Raw genomic sequence first — 25,437 nt, forward strand, 5'->3', positions numbered from 1 at the left:
TGACTAAATTACCGGAATGGGAAGACACAGAATGGACATTAGTTTATTTAAAAGGAAAAGAAGTAGATATTTGTGGACAGCAATGTCTGATCAGTACGTGTATTTGAAGAACTTTCTGGCTCCGAAAGTTTCACAGGATAATTGGAAGTCAGTATTAGCTGCCCAGAACAAATGGCTGGAATACAGAAAACAGCGTTAAAAGTCTGAATTCATAAGGATATGCCAAAATATGTTTTCAATCGTAGCAGAAACTGCCGAAGTTGAGAGATTTCTTATTAATGGGAGCTCAATGGACGAAGGAATGAAATCCTTTGGATGAATCAATAATTGAGCGCATCTTACAGTGTACGTATAGAGTTCAAACGAGCTGGGCAGAGTTTTATAAGTATGGACGTAAACAAAACGATCTTCTAAAGAATGTTACATCAACTGAGAAGTATGACTGGTCCATAAAATAATCTTTGCAAACGCCTGTCAGTAACATCTGTCTTTTCAAATATTTTTATACAAGTATTATGCTTAGTAGTCACGTTAATTTTTCCAGGCGTCTGTTCCTCCTCACTCTAATCTTATGATTGGATTTCTGTGGATTTTGCCCCGATTTTAGTACAAACATTTACGGCAACCCTAATTTTAGAGAGACTCTTTAACATTTTATCAACTATGATTAAAACGCAGCAGGAACAAATGGAGGCATTCACTAAAATCAGAATTGTAAAAAGAATAATGTTTGTAAGTAGAATAATATAGAAGCATTCTAGTTCGTCGTTTACGATGGAGACTACCTCTGTCCTTGCACACACTGATTGGTGTGTGTGTGTGTGTGTGTGTGTGTGTGTGTGTGTGTGTGTGTGTGTTGTTCTCCAATAAAAAGTACATATAACATCTTTAAAATAGCTTTCGCTTCTATTTCTTCCACGCCACGAAACGAGTTTTTGTAGAATCTCGATGTGCTTTGTGCTTTCTCTCTGCCTTACCAGTACCACGGGAGGATTTTTATCAAATCTTGGCCGCCTTTCAGGTAACGCCGTGCCTTCAAAAAAAAAAAAAAAAAAAAAAAAAAAAAAAAAAAAAAAAAAAAAAAATAATAATAATAATAATAATAATAAAATCGTTCAAATGGCTCTGAGCACTATGGGACTTATCAGAGGTCACCAGTCCCCTAGAACTTAGAACTACTTAAACGTAACTAACCCAAGGACATCACACACATCCATGCCCGAGGCAGGATTCAAGCCTGCGACCGTAGCAGTCACGCGGTCCCGGACTGAAGCGCCTAGAACCGCTCGGCCATCGTGGCCGGCGCCGTGCCTTCCTTGGGGTACTTTGGTGGTTTTTAGGGGGGCAGGGTAGGTCAGAATAGAAATTTTTTAGCCTGATCCTTTATTGGCTTTAAACATTCCTTAGAGCATTTTTACGATTCATTCACATAAAGTGTGCCGTAAATGTTAAAACAGTGATTTACTGCTTTGGGGTCTGGCGTATCACAGCGCTCGAATGCAAACAAGGTAGTACGAAAATAGTTACCGACGGAACAGGTGTTCTGTTAGTTTCGAAAGGTATCACAGAAGGTATTATTATCAACTGAAACGCTTTTCTCAATAAGATCTCTCTTCGTAACGTAATTTGTTTGCTTATGGTGAACAGTCAGAAAAAGCGCGTAGTTTTCTCGCGTCCGCTTGTTTTTACACGAAGTAAAACGAAAGGTGGACATGTCATTTTGATTTTTGTATGTTGCTGATATGCACGTGGGGGGCTGGAGTGGAGAGAGAGAGAGAGAGAGAGAGAGAGAGAGAGAGAGAGAGAGAGAGGGTGTTATTTTACACCTTGGGTCTTCTGGCACAGTCTCCGCCTCGGTACAGTCTAATACATTCTTAGTGAAGTGTGGTAGGTGATGAACGTATTCAGTAGTCCTATGTTGACTTCTGATTGTACCTGTTAGATGAAGAAAGATTTATTTTAAAGGACAGCAAGAATGAATATGACGTATACATTGGAAAGCGAAGATAATTTTTAATAAAGTTGTTATTTTTGAAGAAAAGTAGTTTGAGGTACCGCCTACAACACGGCGCAGCTAATTTGTTGGAACGACTATTATCAACTAGTTAAATTGCTCACAGCTGAGAGAAAGATCACCCCACTTCCCTGAGTCATGCATTATGGTATCAACTGATTAAGCTGTTTGGCTTTTTATAGAAATTTTATGTTAACATTGTACCCTTTTCAAAACATTGCTCACTTTGTTACGCATAGTATTGTTGAGACCAATGTCGTGTGTGAAGATCAGGCGAAGTACTACTCTGTCTTTTTTAACACCCACTTCGTTCTAAAATCGTTGTCTTATCGTTTCATAGGAATAATTACACTTTAAAGGTTTATCATTACGCATTACCATTGCACCATGTGGCAGACCATAGTTTGAATATTTATTTAGAAATAGGAAACTAGCTCACCCGCTGCCTCCTTGCTGTTCGCTGTTGTGCCTTCGAGATATCTGCAACAATGCTGTCAAGAAGCGCCAGGTAATGGATATAATTTCGTCAAAATGAGAGTGATTCAATGTGGGCGAGAAATGCCCATTTGTACGCTGGCATTGTTAATTAAAGGTTTTTTTTTTTTTCAGAAACATTTTTCGAGTTGGCTAGGGCTATAACTCAGGAAATATACAAGCAATTACATTATAGCTTTTCGACTCTTGACTTTTACTTCCGAGTGCTGGGATTTTGTTGATTTTTTTTAATATCCCTACGTACTATGATGGACAATATCATAAAACCAGCTCTTGAAATTTTGTTCTGTGATGAACCGCCCTCGCACTCCGCGAAGGCCTTTCGTCGATGTCATGTAGTGTCTTCTGGGTGAAACTTTTTTACTTAAAAAATATGAACTCATTTTTGCAATTTGTTTGTTATTTTATTGAAGACAAATCATGAATATCAGTCCAAAACTCGAGCGTCGGTCTGGTCTATCCCTTAAATTACATTCTGAAACCAGCATCCTCTCTCGACGCAGTTTTTCAACTTTAGATTGCCGTCTTCAATCACAGTAGCTAATTATGAAAGGAAGGATGAAGGTCAAATAAGGTTTCATGTCTCATTAGCGACAAGGCCATTAGAGACTGAATTCAAATTTGACAAGTGCCTGAAGTTTCGTTTGGTATACCAATATTACGCAATTTACAGTATCGATAGTAAACACACCAAAGCTAAGATGACGACGGTGCAAAACTTAAATCCGACCATGCTACTGCTGTGTCGCTGCTAACGTCAGCTGCCACCGGAGCGTTATCTGCAGTTTTAGTGCAGAATCATTGCTTATTACGTGAATGGCGTGTTGTTGGCAAATTTCAGGACTTTGTATAGTGAGCGCAAAAAATCACGGCTTCAACAATGCAAGCAGAAAGGCGCATCGCAAGAAGAGACTCAAACAAAAATGCTGAACAAACTGGTGATTCCTTGAATACTTTTAATAAAAGCAGACCAGTAACCGAAATTAATCTTCTTGGACATGATACTGTACTACTTTTTCCTTGAGTGCCGAAATAGTATCATTAAAACGCTAATGTATCCACGGCTATACTATTCACATCCTGCTGAACGCGGCATTTCCTTTAATTCCTTTGAACTGACTGACCGACCCATCTAGTTCTAAGGGGGCTGATTAGGTTAGATTGGTACTGTAATTTAATATCACCAGCCGCGTTATATCTGTATCTGAAGGCTAATCTCAAGAACTGGTGTACGTATTTTAATACGGTTTTGAGTGAATGATAGGCCGAATCACGGGAAAGATTTGTGAATACTTTTATTTCATTACCGCTACGCCAGAGAAGTCGTCCGCCCGTAGTTACTGAAGTGTTATCCGTGCGGAACCGGGGCGGGTCGCTAGTACTAACTAATGAACATGTAATTAAACCAACTGGAGAGAAAAGAGCTTTCTGGCACAATCTGACTACAAGGTTTGATGGAACACATCATGATGCATCTACAACCAGTTAATTTGGTAATGGAAGATAGTTGGGAGGTATAAAAATCGTGCACAGAAACTTCGGCACTGTTACAGAAATCAGGTTCTACATTTACATTGACACTTTGCAAACCATTGTGGAGTGCATGGCAGAGTGTACTTATCAATACACAAGGCATTAGGGTTTCTTTCCTTTCCATTCCCGTATGCGAGAACGGAAAGAGTGATTGCCTTAACCCGTGAGAAGGCGCGATATTAGCGTTTCTCTGACACAAAAATTCATTTCGATACTTATGTGTGTTATGAACACGATGCATGGTGCCGAAAACACACATAAATGCATATGCAGGACCTCCAAGACCCTGCCCTAATTTAAAATTTTCCTCTTTTCATATAATCATCCTTTGGAGTTCAATTTATTTCTGTCAAATTTATTGTCATATTGAAAGATTCCTAAGATACAGTAATAGGATCTGGTGGGCCTGATTAACATTTTATTAATTTAAAAAAACCTGTAAGAGTGATTTTTTATTAGTTACATCCATTTACATACAACATACACAAATAATTTTATTAATTCACCTATAAGTTGCAGTTTACATTTTTAACATTTATTACAACCGATTTCTTCAATTAAAACATCCTCTATATTCACAATATTATGTATATAGGCAATATTTTGACAAAAAGTTATTATTCATTGTTCACATAAAATTGCATTTTTCTTAGTTTTCAACATGTGACAAACAAGAAGCACACAGAACGCCACTATGTTCCTTTACACTTAATGTATATCAAAGCACTTTTCCTGTGTTTATTATATGGACAGTAACTGCATCTTCTTCTTTTTCCTAAAACAGATAGTTGGTTCGGCAATATGACATCTTTTTGAACACCAAATCTTTGCATGGCATCAACGATTTCTTTGGAAGATTAGGAATCTGAATACGAAGTTCCATTAGTGGTCTTACAATTTCCTCTGCTAAATCTCTTACGCACAAACGCCTTTTATCACTTCTTCCACTATGGTATGTCAGATGTTGCGCGGAAAATAAAATTTCACTGTTCATTGCTGCGACGTCCATCATATTCATCCATAATGCAAATGGCCATCATCTTGTTTGTCTCTTGCAAGTGTAATAACGAATTTTCTGGTCCATTTGATCTACTCAACCCTTCGTAGTGTGATAGAACTTTATTATATCTGGTTTCTCTTTTCCATGAGTTTCATCAATGTTTCTGTCGTGATGCATTGTGCTAATGAGAACTAAAGACTTTTTCTTTTTGGGAACATAACTCACCATTGTAATGTCACCTCTAAATGCAAACAAAGAGGAATGAATCGCTCTTGAGGCAGATGGTTTCATCTCATTAGGAATTTCTGGTTTATTTTGTTTGTTTGTTTGTTCCCACCACTGTAATTTGCTTCTGAAGCATCTCTTCTGCCAGCTGCATACTAGTAAAGAAGTTGTCAACAGTAATATTTTTTGATGATCCTTCAATGCTTTTAACAAGATCTTTCACCACATCCAATCCAATATTTTTCTGAATAGGTTCATGGGGCTTCCTTCCCGTGTAAACAATTCTGTCTAAAGCATATGCAGATGTAGCATCACATAACCAAAATATTTTTATGCCATACTTGGCTGGTTTAGAGGGCATATACTGGGTGAAGCTGCATCTTCCACGGAATGGGACTAGCTGTTCGTCAACTGTGAGCGAATCATTGGGAATAATTCTATTTCTACACATGTCAAGAAATAGTTCACATACATAGCGAACAGCTGCAAGTTTGTCATCTGCAGATCGAGCTTTACAAGTACGCCTGTCATCAAATCTAATCATTCTCCTTATATCCTCGAATCTATTTACTGACATGGTGGCCTTATATGTAGGATTTGCCTTTTCATCCATGAATAATTCTCTAATAGAGACATCCCAACTCTTCTCTACACCAGAAAGCAGTAAAAGACCAAGAAAACCCTGCATTTCAGCAAGCGAAACGTTTTTCCACGTTTTACCACGTAAGGCAGCCACTCTTCTGCCTTCAATATTTTTGCAGTTGATGATTTCCTCTAGTATTTCCTTGGAGATGAAATAGTCCCAGGCATCCTTAGGTCTACAGGTTTCCAAGCCACGGGCTGAACCAGGTGCCTTCTTTACGATATTGTGGACAGGCGTACGAAATGTTGCAGGAGGATCTAATTTCCAAATCGTTCCATTCCGACTAATGTAAGTGTGGTCTTCTATACCTTTTTGGGTGGTTCTTCATTTTCAGACTCTGATGAATTAATATTATCGGAAGGACTGTCATCTGCCTCAATATTCACATCTGCAGCTTCATTGGCTGATTCTTCACTACTTGCATCTTCAAAAATATTTCCTTCCTCGCAAGAATCATCATCTTCAACCCACTGAGCCACAACACTTTCAAAATTAGCTGCATTTGCACGTACTGATTCTCTTGCTTTGCGTGTAAAAGCCATAGCAAAAGGCGTGTCTCTCTAACAGCAGCTTGTGCAACACTAAACGAGTCATACTCGTAGTAATATGGGCCTTGCAGCAACAAACTACAGCAACAATGAGACTGACACGAGCAGTACAGAATAACAATACTATGCAATAATAAAACATCTGATAGCAAAACGATCAATAATACACCGATATCGCCAATATATGAAAGTGTGTATTATTTTTTAGTTATACTATTACTACTACAGCTACTGCTGCTGTTGGCACTCCTGTTGGGGGAAATACCACTACAGTTATTGTTGAATTAATAACTGCACCCAAACAAATGTTGAAGACAATATAGGCTAAAGAACATTAATAAATGTCCGAGGGCTTCTGAAGCCCTGCTTATGCATTCACGGTGTATGGGTACACATATTGAATTATACAAAAAACTTAAAAAGGTATCTCGTTCAGACTTGATAGGAGGAATGTCACAGTGTTAGTGAAAGAGTACTGGAAAGCAGTTTGAAATCAAACAAAAAATTACATAATTTAAAAAAAAATGAAGACATACAAGGGCCTCGGAGGCCCTGTATATGCATCCTAGGGTTAAATGTTTATTTCTTGCTTTATTACGTTATAAGAAGCCGAATATAATTTTAGTTTTAGTGATTATGTTCTTTATTATATACAGCTTACAATAATCAGTATGGCTGACCGACAAACAAAACAAATACATACTTGCATGGGTGGAAGACCCTGATTTGGACGAAGAACGTATATTGGATCAGGCCTAAAGACGACAATCCTGTATACAACCCTGAAAGCAACTGCTCCGATATTGATAATCCCCATAAGACAGATACGGGACAATCTTCGGCTTAAGATGCGCATGAAGAGCCTCGCAAACAAAGAGGTAGGATAACATTTCATACTGGAAAAGATGGGTCTACAAAATGGCTTATACATAAACCCATACGTAATATACGTCCTAGGACTTGGATTATCGTAATTCATTTGCCAGGGGTCAAACGAGCAGGTAAGAATGCACAAACTGTCTTACAATGTGTTTCTATGTTTTTGGATGATGAAATGATTAATAAAAAATAGTTACACACACACACACACACACACACACACACACACACACACACACACACACACACAGAGAGAGAGAGAGAGAGAGAGAGAGAGAGAGGGGGGGGGGGGGATTGTTGTACAAGGCTGTTTTGAAGAAAACAAATCATTTGAATGTGAAAGAAATGTGGACTGATGATGGTACAGCCTGATTTTTTGACCAGCAACAATGGCCATAAAGCGCTTCTTATTTTTGTTACCAGTGTTACGTTTTGTAACCTAGCGCCTACCCGAGAAATATTTGCGGTCTTTGTTAGACACTGTAACATTTATACACCCGGAGAGTACTGTACTATTGATGAAATATTGGCGTCATCCAGGGGCCGCTGTAAGTTTCGGGTGTATATTTCAAATAAACCCGCGAAGTACGGCGTAAACATCTACGCCCTCGTAGATGCGAAAATCTTTTATACGTGTAATTTGGAAATAAATGCCGGAAAACAGCCACCAGGAACTTCAATTTGAGCAACGCGGCTCCTGCACTGAACAGTGGTAGAAACATAACACTGGACAATTATTTCACGTCCATTCGACAGTCAAAGAAATGAAAAATGTCTACATAACAACAGCTGTCAGCACATTACGCACAAATAAAAAAGAAATCCATTATTTTCGTCAACAAAGAACAGGCCGATGCCAAGTTCTGTTCTTGGTTTCGGTGAAAACAATGTCATCGTATCTTACGTACAAAAAAAATAAAAAACCCACGACGAAGAAAATTGCACTTATGTTATCCTCACTACACAACGACGATAATATCGATCGAGAGACAGGTATTGAAGCTAAACCAGAAACTGTTAAATTTTATAACAATACTAAAGGAGGTGTGGACGTTGTTGACCAAAAGAAAGAGGATTACTCTGTTGCACGAATTTCTTCAAGGTGGCCAATGGGACTGTTCACTATTTTGAATGTAACTGCGATCAACGCGCAAATTATATACAAAGAAACCACACAAAATGTAACTGCAAGACGTGTACTTCCTGAAAGATGTGACTCTAGAGATGGTGAAACCACATATTTTACGAAGAATAACACTGCAGAACATTTCATCGGATCTCAAGTTCCGAATGAAGCGGTTGGTACCTCTTCCTAATGTGGAAACAGAGACAGGACCCAGTGGCTTTTGTGCGCTTTGTCCAAGAAGAAAGAATAGACGCTCTAAAAAAGCATGTAATTTGTGTCACAATGCACTGAGCATGTGACATTCATGTGCAAGGGATGTTATGAAAGACATTTCTCCGGATACTATGGAAGACTGATTAATTGAAATATAAGCATTTTTATTGTTTATATATTATACACGTTATATGCGCCATAAGTAAATAACCAAAGTTCAGAAGACTTTATTTACGCCTAAGACTGCATTTTTTTTGTTACTTATACCTTAATAAATACTGTGATTACATACATAAGAGCCTTTCATTTCGTATGATTTTTGATTATAGTATTATATTTCCTTTTTCTAAAAAATACGATTTAAATAGTGTGTGGATTTTGCTCCTTCGCGCCAAACCGTGTAACTTTGCAAGGCGCGTCTTCTCAGGGATTAACGCCTTGGAGCTTGATATGATCAATTCCTATGGGAGCGATGCATAAGACGTTGTATATTACTACTCTCCTCACTCTTTTTGAAGCACTAAGAACGCTTTCGCAGGACATCTCTTCAAACGTCATCAATTCAGTGACGCTCTCCTTGGACGAAAGAAGGCTGTGATCATTGGTGCTCACTTCCACTGTATATTGTCGATAACTCGAGGTAGTTCTACTTTGTTAGATTGCCGCACACTTTAATAATATGTCCGTCACCACCTTCACCAACGCGTGAGCCTATACGGTTATTCCACTTCATTTCCCCTACAAACAATGACACCCAGGAACTTTTACAGGATGAGTGAAAAATTAAATGAAATGATCGCATGGCATTGATGGTATGGAGTCCCCACCGGGAGATGTCCGCCCGCCGAGTCGCAACCCTTTTCCACATGGTGGCAAACTGCGCGTCGATGATGAAATGATGAGGGCAACACAACACTCAGTCCCCGAGCGCAGAAAATCGGCGATGTGACCACTCGGCTAAGGGGCCGAAGTGTATGAGTTGAGTAATTTCAGTTGTGTCCCGCGGATAATGCAGACATAGGATACTACTTTTCTCCATAATGTGAAATGTACAATTTTACTTTAATGAACATTCAAAGCAAGTTGTGCTTTACACCACTCTGAAAACTTACTAAGATCTGACACTGTGTCTGTCTGGCTTTTTGCAAAGACAGAGGTTCATTATAGAAAATGGCATCATTTACAAAAAGTATGAGGTTACCATTAACATTATCTGCCTGGTCGTTAACATACAACATGAACAGCAAGGGTGCCAGCACACTTCTGTGGAGCACTCCTGAAAATCACTTCTACACCTTTCAGTGATTGTCAACCAAAGACAACATGCTGCGTCATCCCTGCGAAGAATCCTCAATCGAGCAACAAATTTCGATGTATTTTTCTGTAGTTATGCTGAGATCATGACAGTTACCCGAAATAAACTGCCGTTAAGATCAGCGCCTGGTCTGTCTTCGAACTCACAGCTACAACTTCAACATGACAACACTGATTGTAGTTATCGGTAACACTCTCCTTCAGTATTTACAGTAGTCTTTGAGGGTTGTTCCACAGAGATCGTAAAAGGTGAAAAACTGAGGGCGCAGTATCAGATGAATAAGGTGGGTGTGGGATGACTTCCCAACCCAACTCCTCTATAGCGTTTCTTGTCAGTCTAGTTAAATGCGGGCGGTCGTTATAGTGGAATGGTATCACTTCACGCAGTCGTCCTGGTCGTTGCTCCTGGATTGTGTCTGCAAGACGTCTCAGCTGTTGACAATGAATGTCAGCAGTGACTGTTACACCTCGGGTAAGCAATTCGTAGTACACCACACCGTGGCTATTCCTCCAGATGCACATTATCTTTTGTGAATGCGCGCAGGTCTTTGTACGGGGAGTTGCTGTTCTGTTTCAATCATTCCTTTGTTTTCCTTAAGCATAAAGACAGCACTGCTTGTCACCAGCAACGATACAGGATAGAAAAGGCCAGCGTCGTTCCGAACAAGCATAGATGCACATATGGCCAAGCGCTGAGTCTTTAATTTTGCCTCAGAGCACGCGGTACCCATAAACGCCGTTTACGAGCCTTCCCCATTGCATGCAAATGTCGCACGTTGGTCGAATGATGAAACGTCATCAGGTTTACTAGCTCCCGAGAACCTTGACGGGAATAACTGTGGATTAATAAGTTAAAATATCTTCATCGAACTTTGAAGGTCTTCCTGAACGTGGGGTGTCATTAACGTCAAAACTATCCTCCTTAAAGCGAGGAAACCATTTCCTTGCCGTCCTTTGTCCAATGGCATTATCCCCACACACGGCGCAGATATCTCTGGCTGACCCCGCTGCTATCACGCCTCTACTCAACTAAAACACAAGAATATGTCGGAAATGTTCCGATTTCTCCACTTGGCGTTCCATTACTAGCGTCCACAGCTACACTATCTTTCAAATACAAACAAAATAACTGACAATAGATAAATAAACCCATAGCAACAGGAATACCAACATGCAAAATAGAAACGCTACGAACTTACGCACGACCCTTATATTTTCTTCCGTTATCTACTACGAGATCGTGGTGCAAAAATCGACGATTACTGGTTGACCTCTGCACAAAACCAGCTACTGGTCGGCTATCACTCGCGCAGCAGTGGTCAACGGCTTGTCAATTCATCGTAGATGCATAGGCTCCTTGGTAACGCATCAGTGCAAGAAAACGACAAGAATGGCAGAACCGCGGATTCGTAACACTCACCTAAGAACGACGAAAGCTCAGCTGCACTGCCCTGGCACTACACGGCATCCAGTGCGTCACCCCATGTGGCCGGACGAGGGAGGAAAACGAATCGATGGCGCTTTGTGTGGAGCGTGAGAACCGAAACCAATAGCGGAGCCCTCCCAGCTGCGCCTGCCTCCTGCGTCCCGACCCGCTGCCGTGGAGGTCTTGGCGCGACTGACCGGCTGGAGCGGCTCTTGCCTTCCCTTCCCCTCTGGGCCAGGGAGCCGGCTCGTTTATTGTATCCTGCCTGCGGGGCCGTCCTCAATGCGCGAGCGCGCCCCTCTCATCAGGCGCTGCGACGGCCTGCCGCATCGTCCCTTTTGTGCGAAACGGTCCACCGAATATGGGGGACAGCTGCGCACGATCCCTAAAATTCTGTCACGGTACAGTGCATTGGCAAACCGATCAGTATATTCCTTGCTGAAAGGCACCAAACTGTGTATTGTGTAACGCTCATTTCTGTCCCATCGCTGTGACGTGGCAAACCTTGAGCAGAGCTGTACCCAGGTGATCCTGCGCCCCTGGCAGAATTCCTAAACCTGAGGACCTACTATCACTATAAACCCGTCCAGGCGAGAGCTTCGTCTAGCGAGGAATGACTGCTTGTCAGACACGCGCACGGTGCACGTAGTATCAGTGTGCTGCCGTGTGTACAATGGGGATGGTGCGCCATCTATTTGGTTTCCACCAAGGGGTACACTGTGACGGCCCGGAGGCTCCTGACGAACATTTCGGAAACTGCACGACATGTCAGGTGTACACGAGGAGTATTGTGGTGTCTTCTATACCTGGCAAAATCAAGGTGAAATCACGTCCGGACTTCGTGGGGTTGGGCGGCCACCCCTCAATACAGATATCGGACGTCGTAGGCTGGGCAGATTGGTGAAACAGGATAGGCGGCAAGCTCTGGCGGAACTAACATCAGACTTTAATTATGGGCAGATTACAAGTGTGTGTGAACACACAGTGCACCAAACAACTCCACAGTGTACCAAACAACTCCTACGACGGGCCTCCGCAGCCGACGACCCGTGTACATGCCAATTTTAACACGACGACATCGGTCGCTAGAACTGAAATGGACAGATGACCATCGGCACTGGGCGTTGGCGCAGTGGCAGAGCGTTGCATGTCTGACGAATTCTAATACCTTCTTCACCATGCCAATGGGAGGGCGCGAATCCGTAGTCTTCCAGTGGAACAGCTCCTCGACAGATGTACCGCGGGACAGAGACAAGCTGGCGGCGGCTCCATAATGCTCCGTGGAACATTCACTTGGGCAGCCATGGGTCCAGTAGAGGTCATGCAAGGCACCACGACGGCCAAGGAGTCCAGTACAGTGGTTGCAGACGACGTACAACCCTTCATGAGGATCCTGTTTCCTGGCGACAGTGACAATTTTCAACAAGATAATGCGCCATGTCACAAGGCCAGGAGCGTGATGGAGTGGTTCGAGAAACACACTGGCGAGTTCCAATTAATGTGCTGCCCCCCCCCCCCCCCCTCCAATTCGCCAGATCTGAACCGATCTGACACATCTGCAATGTGATTGAAGTGGCGCCAGATCTCATCGCCGCCCGTCGACAGCTAGGTCGTTAGAGACTGAGCATAATCTCTGTTTTTGTCTGAGGGACATTGTGGTCCGTCGTCCTTTCGAATCAGAATCCAGTGTGCTAACCACTGCGCCAACTCGCTCGGTCCCTTTCAGTCAATGGCAGTTCAATAAGGTGTCCAAAATCAAAAAACCAACGGACATTTTGCAATGTTGCATTTATTTTGCCACTAAACAGTATAAACAGTTGACAGTAGAAACAATTTAAAGAATACAGAACGTAAGCAACTCCAACATGCGTAACGGTAGACAAAAAATTTCTTCGTTTTTTCCAACTTAACGGATTTGCACACACAACTGATTGAAGTGCTCAGTATGGGGTGTGACTACCTCTGGCAGCAACACAGGTCTGACAACGACGGGACATGCAGTGAATGATGTCATCAGTCTCATGTTGAGGCAATAACACTCGTTCTTCCGGCAGAGCTGCTCTGAAGTCTTCGGGAGTGGTTGGCGGATGCTGACGTGATGCATCTCAAACATGTTCATTGGGATCCAAATCGGAAAAGCGAGCAAGCCACGCTTTGTATGCAATATCTTCCGTCCCAAGATCTCGTCACGATACCTAAAAGCAGTTAAACCCTACCGATTCACCCGTACAATTTCAAGAAGAGCTGTTCGAATGGTCAGCATAATCTCTGCCCACACCACTAGGAATCCTCCTCTATTTTCAGTTTGTTTCCATAATGTTTGGGTCCCGAAATCGTGTTCCATGTTCCCTCCAGAGACGAATCTTCGAGAATCACTCTCCAGACCAAATCTGGACTCATCACAGTTCTACCGTCCAGGTGGCACGTTGACGACTCCATTCTACACATTCCCTTCTGTGAAGCAGCGTCAAGGCCACTCTGCCGAAACCTTCCGTACACCGTTTGTCTCGATACATCACGTCCAGTGGATACTGCGAGGTCAGATGCCAGTTGCCGTGAAGTACTAAGGCGGTACCGTTGTACCCATAAAGCCAAATAATGGTCTTCTCCTTCTGGTGTCATACGTGGTCGGCCCTGCTCTTGTCTTAGGGATACAGTTTCGGCCTCTACGAACAGTCGCCACATTCGAGAAACATCAGAACGAGTCTCATTGCGCCATCGGGCCATACCAGTTTGTAACAGTCCTGCTTCCATTCTTCCTACGGCACTCCACTGCAGCGAGTCTGGTAGGCGTCTTCTCTGTGCCATGCTGCACCGTTTGTGACGTGTGTACACAACGATTGTGGACGTGGAACTTCACAAATACTACCCCGTTTGATAGGTGCCCTTACGTCAACACTGGCGTGATTGTCGGTTGACTGGAATGCCATCTTCCGTGCAGAACACGATCGTACGGGCATCTAGTGACGGTTTGTATGATTATATCGTGAATTAGACGCAGCAAGGAGAAATAGCAGCTACTTTTTGCTTTAATTTTGGACACCAGTGTAGTTTCATACTCATCGCCAACCGCTAAAGGTCTCAGAGCGGTTTATACGTACTATTTAAACACTTGTATTTATCATTCATTCTTTAAACGTTCACTATACAATTCTGTTGACGCAGACTGTATTTCACTTGTTTTCCCACATCCTTCACCTGAATCAGAATGTACCTGAAGTCTCAACGACTAGACAAATTTGGCGAAGAGAGACTTTCAGATTCCAAAGGAAAACAGAGAAATAAGGCAGTTGCAAGAAACGGTAACAGGAATTCAACAACGAAAAGAGCTTTCCATAAATAGAAACTGGTGCTAACAGCCAATAAATATAAACCTCGGGTCTACAAAGATATTCATGCCAAGCTATGGTTAAGCGTAGTTCTGCACACCCTCGAAAGCTGAACAATAAGGAACACACAAATACAGCGATCAGAAGCCTCCGACGTAAGAAGTTAGACACTCCATATTTAAAAAGGGTCGAATACTTTGGATGTGGTAGTACTCGTCGAAACAAGAACACCAAGTCCAATAAACGCGGGCTCGGATAAGTTTAGTTTCTGCAACCTGAACACTTATTCGAAGGAGGTACTCAACGTGAAGTCCAAATGGTTCAAATGGCTCTGAGCACTATGGGCGATCGATTTAAGGCGCTGAACAGTAAGGCCATCAGCGCCCTTAATGGATATCAACATACACATTTCGAGGTGTCAGCAGTGTCTCTTCTGACATCTAAACTGCTGCTACGATAACCAGGAACACACATCAGCACATTTCTTCAGACTGTCTGGTTTAAGTCGACACAAATGCCTGTATTAAAATACTTCAACTGATTGGAAAAACATCTTAATGACACACTGTCTGCTATGTGGATGGCTGATCACTTTCAACAAAAAACAGAGGGCGACCCACCTAGTAAGATCTAAATTTCCTCTGTACAAAACTTTACGTAGGAGAACGAATACTGCACTTCAAAAAATTTTAAAACGCATGTTACACGTTTGCCGTTGTCAGCTACGATAACAAATGGGTCGCCATCATTAAGGTTGGTGAGCGAATCGACAACATAAATGAGTAAGCAAATAAAGCACAACATGCAACACGAGAATCATAATTTTGCCACCAAACACAATCATCTACGTTATCGTTTAGAACCGTGTTAATTAAGAAATATACAGAATTTGTTTAGTTATGACATCCAAACGGGATCTGTACCAGGCTCATTCCCACAGCAGAGTTAAAAGTAGCATCAGCATGCATGGGTACTCCTACTCCCTCTCTCGCATTGCGCCCGCACCACTGGACTTTCAGAACTGAACAACGAAGACCTTCGTAGCTGCCCCACTACCAGACTGTCGTCGCTGCTTTGGCAAGCACCGATCGCCCGAGTATGCCTGGCATGACAGAACACCGTTACGCCGTCCTACGGCCGACTTTATTACAACCGCTGCCGCTCGTCACAGGTGGCCGCACGAGAGCGACTGCGAGCAGTCTGCGGTCAGGCAACTGACACGGCCAATACGCCTATATCCCTCGCAGATCGCCACCTCGTAGCTGCATTTGCAGATCCGTTAGCGGCAAAACAACATCTATGAGGGATATAGGCTCTTAAAACGTCTGCACTCTAACCTATGAGCAATGCGAACCTTGTTCCAACGTCGAAGTCCAACAGTTTTTGTGAGTTTTTTGTGCTACAATTTCTGGCTTCATCACATTGCTCTCACGAACAACTACTGAGCAGATAACACAAGAAATCATACGATCTGATCAGAAGCATCCAGACACCTACTAGTGGTCATTAATATGTGGTGTGTCAACCCTTCCCCTTTATGACGGCTTGAACTCTGCTAGGGCCACTGCCAATGAGTTGTCTTCCTGTATGTGTAACAAGGCAGTCCTTCTTCTTCTTCTTCTTCTTCTTCTTCTCCTTCTTCTAGAGCCGAAACCAGAAGAGAGAATACTGGACGCTGGGTCTTGAGCGAAGTCCATATTCCAACTCATTCCGAAGGTGTCCCACTGGGCTCATGTCGCGACTTTGCGCAGGCCAGTCAATTTCAGGAATGTTACTGTCCACAACCCATTCTCTAAAGGTATTTCTTTATGAGTCGAGTGCACTGTCAACCTGATACGAACAGTTATCGTCTCCAAACTGTTGTTCTACTGTTCGCAGTACACGCTGCTCCGAAATGTGTTCCTGTCCGTAAGCATTTAGCGTTTTCTTAAGAGCACAAACGGAAGCGCACCGTAACCACGAAAAATACCTCTAATCCGTAACACCGCTACCTCCGTATTGCTCTGCTGACACTATACATGACTGCAGGTGACGTTCTCCAGACATTCGCCAAACTCAAACCCTTCCGTTGTATTGTATCCAGAATACAGCGTGATTACGAATCACTCGTTTCCACTCATCCACTGTCGAGTAGCGTCAATCTTTACACCACCTCAAGCGTTGCTTTGCACTGACAACAGAAATGTGGCTGATGATAAGCTCCCCCCTCTCCCCCCCCCTCACACACACACACACACACACACACACACACACACACACACACACACACACACAATCATTGTTCTAGGGGACTGCCTGTGGCACACTGCAACTCGAGTGATTCCTCCTGCCGATTAAATGAGTTGCTCAACGATCTCTGTCCGTTAATACAGGTCGTATGCTTGGTCTTTATTTTGCGTTAGTTGGTACCTAGCCTTTCCACTCCACAATCACGCGAATAGTCTACGTGGGCAGAGGGGGATTTGTCGCCCACGGGACATCCTATGACTAGCAGACGTCCGAAGTCTGCTGAGTTCTCCTGCCCGACCCACTTTGCTATTACTGCTTCTTCTAGCTGGCAACACTACACACTCTGCTTCCTATACTGGCGGGTCCGACGTGCGTGAGATCTAGGAGTCAAATCTGCATCACATGGGTGTAAGGATACTTTAGAACAGATAGTGTTTGTTAGAGGGCATATAACGTGAACAAATGCAAATGCAAAAAAAGTGACTACCATTCTGTCAGACCACGTACTTCAGGTGTCGCGAGTATCAGATCATCTCCATGCCATAACCGCAAGTGCGTGCTGGAAGCAAAAAGGTAGTCCTCTGCGTTTCGAGTTGCAAATCAATCTCCGTTTCTCCTGTTGATTCACTGCTTCTCACCTTCGGGGTGTGATCGTTTTTGTGACCATTCGACTTGTAGCGAGAAGACAAGAGGATATCTTACACCATGATCCATAGTGCAAACCCTTTGTCGTGGGTAGCCCAGAACTCATCCTTGAGCAGCTCGGAACTGAGATTTGCTGCGTTGAATTATCTTGCGTTGACGCCTATGAGGAGTGGATGTATTATTTTAGAGAGTAGATGCTCATTGGACGTACCAACAGTATAATCGGTTGTAAACACTTTCTATAGCTGAGTATTGCATAGATAAAACTGACAAGTCCCAACGTCTTTCTCAACCTTGCGGGCAAAGGTACGATCAAGAAGAATTTCGAGATACCCTGAAGAATATTTTAGCGGATTCTTTCGAAAGTTTTAAAAGATTTACGCCAACCTCGTGATCTCTTAAGACTGGTGTGAATATTGCCTCTAATTTGGTACTATGGGTCGAGTTACAATATGTGCTCACATTCATTCAATGACGTTGGATGAATGCATGCAGATGATAACCTTATACATGGCACGACTTCTCCCTATCCACTGAAACCACCTTAGACTGGCCTTTGAATGTCCTGAGTCAATCTCAATTTTTGTCAAGTTAGCTAGCCTGAAAATGAAGTACTTGTATTTTCGCTCTGCAGCTTTATAATCGCAACCCAACTAAACCAGGACCAAGAATGTATAGTGCAAATGCGTATAGTTTATCACACTCGAGATAAAACTTCTGACTACCATTAAACGAGCACTGGTAGCATTCGTGGCGACATGCTGGCGACTTTTAGACCGCGGCACGAATACTTTACAAAAGAATGCAGAGGCGACAAGCCGTGCGTTAAAACCCCAGCGCCAGCCGCCCCGGCGACACTGGAGACTGTCGCCTTTGTTCGGGCCTTTACTTCAGACAGCGTAGGAGAACAAACGAACGCCCGCGAGGTGCGCTGGAAGACGGAAGACCGCCGCTGTTGACAATGGCTGCGGTCCAGGCACGGCAGACGGCAGACGTGCGCTGCAGATCGTTAGCACTGCGCCGTGGGCGGTGTTGCCGCGTGTGCGCGCAACCCCAACCCAGCCTACCTGCAATTGCACCCCCTCTGCGCAAATTAACGTCCGGGCTGCGAGCGGGGCGCGCGCGGTGTACAGCTCGCGCTTGGCGTCGACAAAGCTACCGTGCTTGGTTTAAAACGGACGGGAAGCGCGCGAGGCAAAAAAATCGACGTACGGCAACAGCACCCATGACGTGAAAATACTGCATTTTGAGAACTAGAAAATAGTATTATCAGATGTAAATGCACTGCGCTTGCCTTCTCCCTTTCCACCAGCACCTTTGGTCCGTCGAAGCTGTTGCCAGCGGTGTTCTGAAACTTTCCGGAGCATCAATATTCATTACGAAATTTACCAACATTTCATGTTTTTGTTCTATCTTTAATCTCTCACCTTCACTTTAATATGTGCCTCGTCCATTGGTATTTTCTTTTGCTTGGTTTCTCGTTCTTCGCACATGCGCCTTTGTTAAAGAATTACGTTTCGCATCTACGACTGTGTAATCGGTATTTTCTAGGCTGGTTAATGTAACATGCTCTTCTTCCATATTCTTAGATAAGCTCTCATAATCTAATTTCTGACTTCCTGCCTGATGATTTTTCTCTCTAGCTTTGTAAATGCAGTATCAAGCGGAGGGTGTTCTATTTCCCGCACCATGTAGTCATAAGAGGGCGAAACTTAGGTGGCATGAGACGAAGAAAGCATCAGTATTATTCAATCATAGACTCGTTCAACGCATATATACACTGTTAAGTCACTGACCACCTGTCAAAAGCTATAATAAACACCTTGTACAGCGCGGATCGCTCCGACACGTGCATGAAGTGTGTCAATGAGGTTCTGGAACGTCCCGACTAAGTGTCGTGCCCAGCTGCACTAGACTATTCTGTTGAGGATCCATGGCGCGAACAGCCTGATCGAGATGGTCCCACAAATTCTCAACTGGGTTTAAATCCGGGGAGTTGGTGGCCACAGAAGTACGGTACACTCATCCTGGTGCTCTTCGAAGCACGCACGTACAGTGACACGTTGCATCATCCTGCTGATAATGCCATCGTGCTGAGAAGGAAGAAACTGGACGTAGGGGTGGATTTGGTCTCCAAAGATAGATGCATGCTTGTGTTCATCAGCTGTGTCTTCGACGAGATCAGCCGTGGAACGTCCTCCACCCTGTACTCTTCCGACGATTCTTGCAGGGTGTTTGCTTTCAGACGTTTCACGCGGTGTCAGCGGCCATTTCTCCGATGGAGCAGAAAACGTGATGCATCTGAAAACGCCACCTATCGCCGCTCAGTGGACTTCCAGTTGCGGTTTTGGCCCGCAAATTTAAGCTTTCGTCGCCTATGAACAGGAGTCAGCATGGGCGCAAGAACCAGGCGGTCATACGTAGCAACGTTCGCTGAACGGCCGTTGAGGAGACATTGTTGTTAACCCCTTGTTTCATCTGGACGGTCAGATGCTCGACAGCTGCCCTTCTAACAGCTCGTACACATAGCCACAGCTTGTCATTCAACACTAATCTACGGCCCGTGGTGCACCATAGCTGCCTCTGCCACGGTTTTGAATAGTGCCATTTTGCCATGCACGGTATACGTTAACCACGGCGGAACGCGAACAATTTACAAACTTAGCCGTTTCGAGAATGCTTCCACCTTTGGCCTGAAAGTCAATGATTTTGCGCTTTTCGTAGTCAGATAAATCGCTTTGTTTCTGAATTACGTGAACGACCGAACTGCTTTCCGCGCGTCTCCCCGCCACGCATAGTGCTAGTGCTGCCACCTGCCGTCTGTGAGTGGTTGTTGCCCATTGACGTCGAACACAGGCTATGGTCACATTAATGTCACTGAACTATGTATTTTCTGTGGTTAAACGACATTCGTGTTTCATTCGCCTCATGTTTCACCGAAGTTTCGTCCTTGCTGACAACACAGTGCAGGAATGGAACAGCCTCTGCTTGACACCGCATTAACCCTTTCAGACCCTCTGGTGTCTTAGTTGCAACAGACGTATCCTTTCAAAATGTCCAGCTCCGTAGCGCAGCGGTAGGGTTACCGTCTACCATTCCCGGGTTCGATTAGCGGCAGGGGACTGAGTGTCGTGTGTAGATCATCATCATTGACATGTAAGTCGCCGAGTGACGTCAACTAAAAAGACTTGCAATGCGGCGGCCAAACCCCGAAGGGGATATCCCGGCCAATAAATGCCATACGATCATTACATTTCTTTTTTTTTTTTCACAATGAAAAGATGAGGTACACATTTATGAATGTTCAGCCATTTCGTCATGCGCAAGTGCTGCCAACTATTGGGCATCCCTAAGAAAATATCAGCAAGTCAATGTAGCAGTGTGCAGCAGCCCATGACAACCAGAATATGGGGATGCGGTTGGTTCGATATATTCCAGTGTACAATTCAATATTGTTACTGGTATTTTGCGTGTTCATTATTGAATGATTATTACACTATTTATTACAATTGAGAATACTTCGTAATCAGTTATTTTAGTCCATAAAATGAAACCAAATGTACAAAGTAGGTTTTCAAAACGGGTACATATTTTTGTATGAATCTTGCACCTAAAATCATTAGAAAATCACCTACGAGCATGACCACATAAAGAAAACTTTTCCTTCCTCCCGCCGGAGGTTCGAGTCGCCCTCGGGCATGGATGTGTGTGTTGTTCTTCACACACACACACACACACACACACACACACACACACACACCTGTTATCGTCTCGTCTCACTGCAGTCCCCGCCGAGATCATTATCTGGTAATCGAAAGTGCATTACATTCACTACGCTTCTGACATGTCATTCAACACCGCGCCTATGGGCTTGATCCGTCCACTATGCAGACGCCAACGTCGTCCGGTATCCGGGGACGTAAGTATTTGTCCTCCGGTCTGGAGATTATATTCCAGCATTAGTATACTCGTTAGATAGGTTGTAGTGGGGTCCCATTAAGCTGGCTTAACCCTCGCATTAGCAAGGGCGGGTGCAATATATGACCCCTTTTAAAAATAACTCGGTCTAGTCATATATTTGATAATTTAAAATTTCTTAAAAATTTTACTTTTCTTAATGCTTTTTATACTATGCTCCATAATTGTTTTAAATTTTTCAGTATGACGTAACAGAAAATTTAAGTCTTACTAGTGAATCTGACTTTCCGCAACAAACATCATTCATATTTGCAAGTTGAGGACCCTTCTTTACAAATCTGTGTCTTTAAAATGTATGTTATGAATAAACATCACGTTGGTACTGCTAAGACTGTGCTAGAAGATATTTTCAGGTTCTGGACCCTCCTTATAAACGTACTTATTTAAAAAGAACGTTGTTAATAAAAATTAAAAATAATTAACGAAATACGTTTATTTTAATTTTTTGTGGTGGGCATAGAGAACTACACCCGTCCCCCCTCCCCCTCCTTTGCAGTATGCTTTATGGAAAATGCGTTGGAATTTGTAGGGTTTAGGTACAATAACTTTCTCAGAATGGCTTGTGTCTTCTAGCTCATGTCGTCTATATACTTTCATAGGAAACAGCCTCTTCGATGGGAGTAGGAAAATGGACAATGGACGTACCGGTATGTACATTCTGCTTCTGAAGGGTTGTTTTAAGAATTTTGTGCAGTGTTTTTGGAAGCTAGCGAAATGCGGAGTCCAAGTAGCACACTATCTTATTTAGATATACGGAACTAATAGTCAAAAATGATAGTATTTTATTGAAACAAACTACTAACAAATTACAGCAACGGCTTAACTGCTTGCTAGAAGCTTAACTAATGTACTTTTGATTTTGTGTGTGTTGTGAGGGCGGACGAGAGGTACCAAATATGCAGTGATGATTACACCGTTTATTACTACTTTTCATACATTTTGCGGGTCGTGGCTGCTACTAATTCAGAAACTGACAGTTTTCGACAAGATGGAGACTTCAGCTGTAATGCAGCCGTTAGTTCGTAGTTTGAACGGTCTTCCGTGCAGGGATACCCCGCAGAGGCGCCAGAAAAGCAACTCTGACTGTTAAAGGAAGGTGTGCTAGACAACAAACTAACTTAACTTTGTAACCTGTCCAGAACTGTGCCAAGGAGCTCTTTTACGCTGGGTGTGAAAAGTAGAGCCTTTTCTCCGAGACCGAACTTCTCCTGTCTAGACGCGTGTCCGGGTACAGTCAGTTTCCAGACCACATAACTAGGTGCTATGTGGAGGTAGAATTCTACAGCCACCAAGAAGTCGCTCTAATAATACAGATTAGTCGGTGAATCAATGCACGGTCTCGTTGCCCGCTAGTTGCAATAATCTGACAGTCTGAAATTACGGTCGCAGTCGGATCCCTGATAACTGCACGTCCCCGCTAAGGTAATATGCCTCGCTCTGCCGCCGAGTACCGTCATTACACCCTTGTATCTCACTCGCCCTCGCAAAAGTGTTTTATTTCTTCCTGTTGTAAGTGTTCGCTAGTAATTTGTACGTGCAGTTTTTTTGACTGACAGTTGTCTCCCGATCTTGGTATCACTATATTGCCACTAGGCACTTTTGCCACAGATTACTAAACCATTTTACTTACCAATTTTATTACTGATGTATTTGTTATTTTTTATTTCAAAATTATACCTCTTTCGGCTGTTATTTCCGTAGAGTTGTGCTACCCCCTTGTGTCCTTAATCTATTATACGCGAGCTACTCCCCTGCGATTGTGTAGACGAGAACGAATTACGCCTGTAGTAGGAAATGAATTCGATGCCTTAGGCCTGGTCATGACGGAGAGGGTTGTAATAGGTTTGTGTTTCCGAGCCACACAGCTGGGAACGCGGACCACCTTTTCACACGTACCGTGAAACAATCCAACTAGTGTCACATTACTTTCAGCTCCGATCACTCGACTGTAAAAAGAGCAGTGCAAAGTCACTACATGGTCTCCAAATAATTTCCAGTGACTGACACCGACTGTCTCCTCCATAAACAACACAGGATAACAGAACTGAACTCAGAAAGGAGAAGGATAGACACAAGAACACCGTAAGTAGTTTCAACTGGAATAAACTATTAAACTTCGCCAAAACTGCCTTGTTCATTAAACACGACGCGCGCCCTAGCTAATGCCTCCATTATCCGCCATGCTGCCACTTCATCCCAAATACGCGTATGCTCCCGAAAAATGGCAAATGACCAAGACGAATTTTATATCCGCGCGCGGGAACAATCTTGCGAATTCCTTTTATGTATTTCTGCAAGAACAGAACGATTGTATTAATCACTGAGGGTCACACACTCGCAACGGGAGATACTAAACCGACTTTAAACACCACGTCCACCACATAAAGAGTCCACGGCTCACGACCTCCACCCCTCAAGACATGCCCCGTGACATCACAAAATTTACATTTGGAAACGCCAATGTCCGCCCCCAGTGATCCCCAAAACTGCCTCCCTTCGCCTCACAAGAGTTATCGACCGATTCCTCATTTCGCTAGCTCGGAAAAACGCTGCACGAAATTCTTATAGCATACGTACCTTTCAGCCAATCAACTTCAGAAGCAGAATGTGCATATTTCCGTTGTCCATTTCCTACTCCCATTAACAACCCTCCCATCGAAGGTGCTGCTTCCTACGACAGTATATTAACGACGTGGGCTGGGAAACACTAGGCGTCCTGGGAAAGTCACTATACCTCCAATCTAGCAATACCAACGGATTTTTCTATGAAGCGTACTGCAAAGAATAAGGGTAGCTCAAAAAACTTCGTCACTGATAAAAAAAAAGATGATCCGTCCACTCAGAAATAAATAACCTATGCAGTAATTTCACCAGGAGTCTACACAACACCCAAGAGATTAAAAACTTTTCCACATTCTTCTCATTGTTATTTAACAAACAAGACAAACCGTTATCAAGAAAAACTGCTGCCCACTTGTCAGAATATAAAATGCAAGTAAAACGTGGTACGCCAGAAAGACAGCACACTGGCGGCTTCTCCAGCCTCACGAGGTGCCTATGTTTCAGAGAAGAGCGCCGTATTCTAAGTCGAGTGGAATATATTGTTTTCACCAGCATTAATTTGTTAGTCGGGCGTTCTCCGACATAACTTCTCTCCTCAACAACGAGGTGATAGCCCTTCAGGGAACAGAACATGGTAGCACCATACGTTATTTACTTGCATGCATCCTTTGCTGAAGTGCCAGCTTGCTTATTTTACAGAATTGCCACTTGGCTTGAGACACAGCAAAATTATACTTCCTTTCTGAGATGTTTTAACGGGTAAAGTGTGTCTTGTATGTTTTGTACTACTTTGTCTGCTCTGCTGGATAAACATGCTCAATAGGATACTTACGGAATCAGGCCAGACGGCAAAGTTAGTCCACTGATTGCACCTTATCTGCTGTAGTGTCTTTAGGATTGCATGGAGTTCTGTGCCAGAGACTGGAATTTCGTTCGCAAGCATAAACATAAAGAAACTAATGAGCAGCAAACAGTACGGTTCTGTTTAGACCTATCAGCGTGAATCAATGTTAAATTTCCTTGATCATCTAAAAACACCTAAAAGTCTTTTTTAAACGAAAATTTGATGTACAACTTGTCTTTATAATTTGTTACATTAAAACTGTGTTTGTCTCATTGCTCACCTGGGGAATACTTGCTCTAACCCTACGTTAAAACACTCAGATCCGCCACATCCAGCTCTGCAAGTACCTTATTTGCTCTCGCCCCAAACAGTCTTTTTTGCGATTTATAAAGTATCCTGTCTATGATCTATTAGTTGTATAATTTGGAAGACAA

At 43.2% G+C, this 25,437-nt stretch overlaps 1 protein-coding gene across 2 annotated transcripts in view; it reads right to left on the reverse strand.

Annotated features, from left to right (window-relative positions):
* LOC126251393 (dnaJ homolog subfamily B member 6-like) overlaps positions 1–25,437 on the reverse strand; it is a 334,943-nt gene that overhangs the window by 101,815 nt on the left and 207,691 nt on the right. The window contains exon 1 of one of the 2 annotated variants that reach the window (XM_049951790.1): positions 11,411–11,590. The exons of the other annotated variant lie outside the window; for it this stretch is intronic. The gene's annotated coding sequence lies outside the window, so the exon portion shown is untranslated. Of the gene's footprint in view, positions 1–11,410; positions 11,591–25,437 lie in introns of those variants that run through there. 2 annotated transcript variants of the gene reach the window in all.

Source organism: Schistocerca nitens, chromosome 4 (genome assembly GCF_023898315.1).
Source record: "Schistocerca nitens isolate TAMUIC-IGC-003100 chromosome 4, iqSchNite1.1, whole genome shotgun sequence".
NCBI classification, from domain to species: domain Eukaryota; kingdom Metazoa; phylum Arthropoda; class Insecta; order Orthoptera; family Acrididae; genus Schistocerca; species Schistocerca nitens.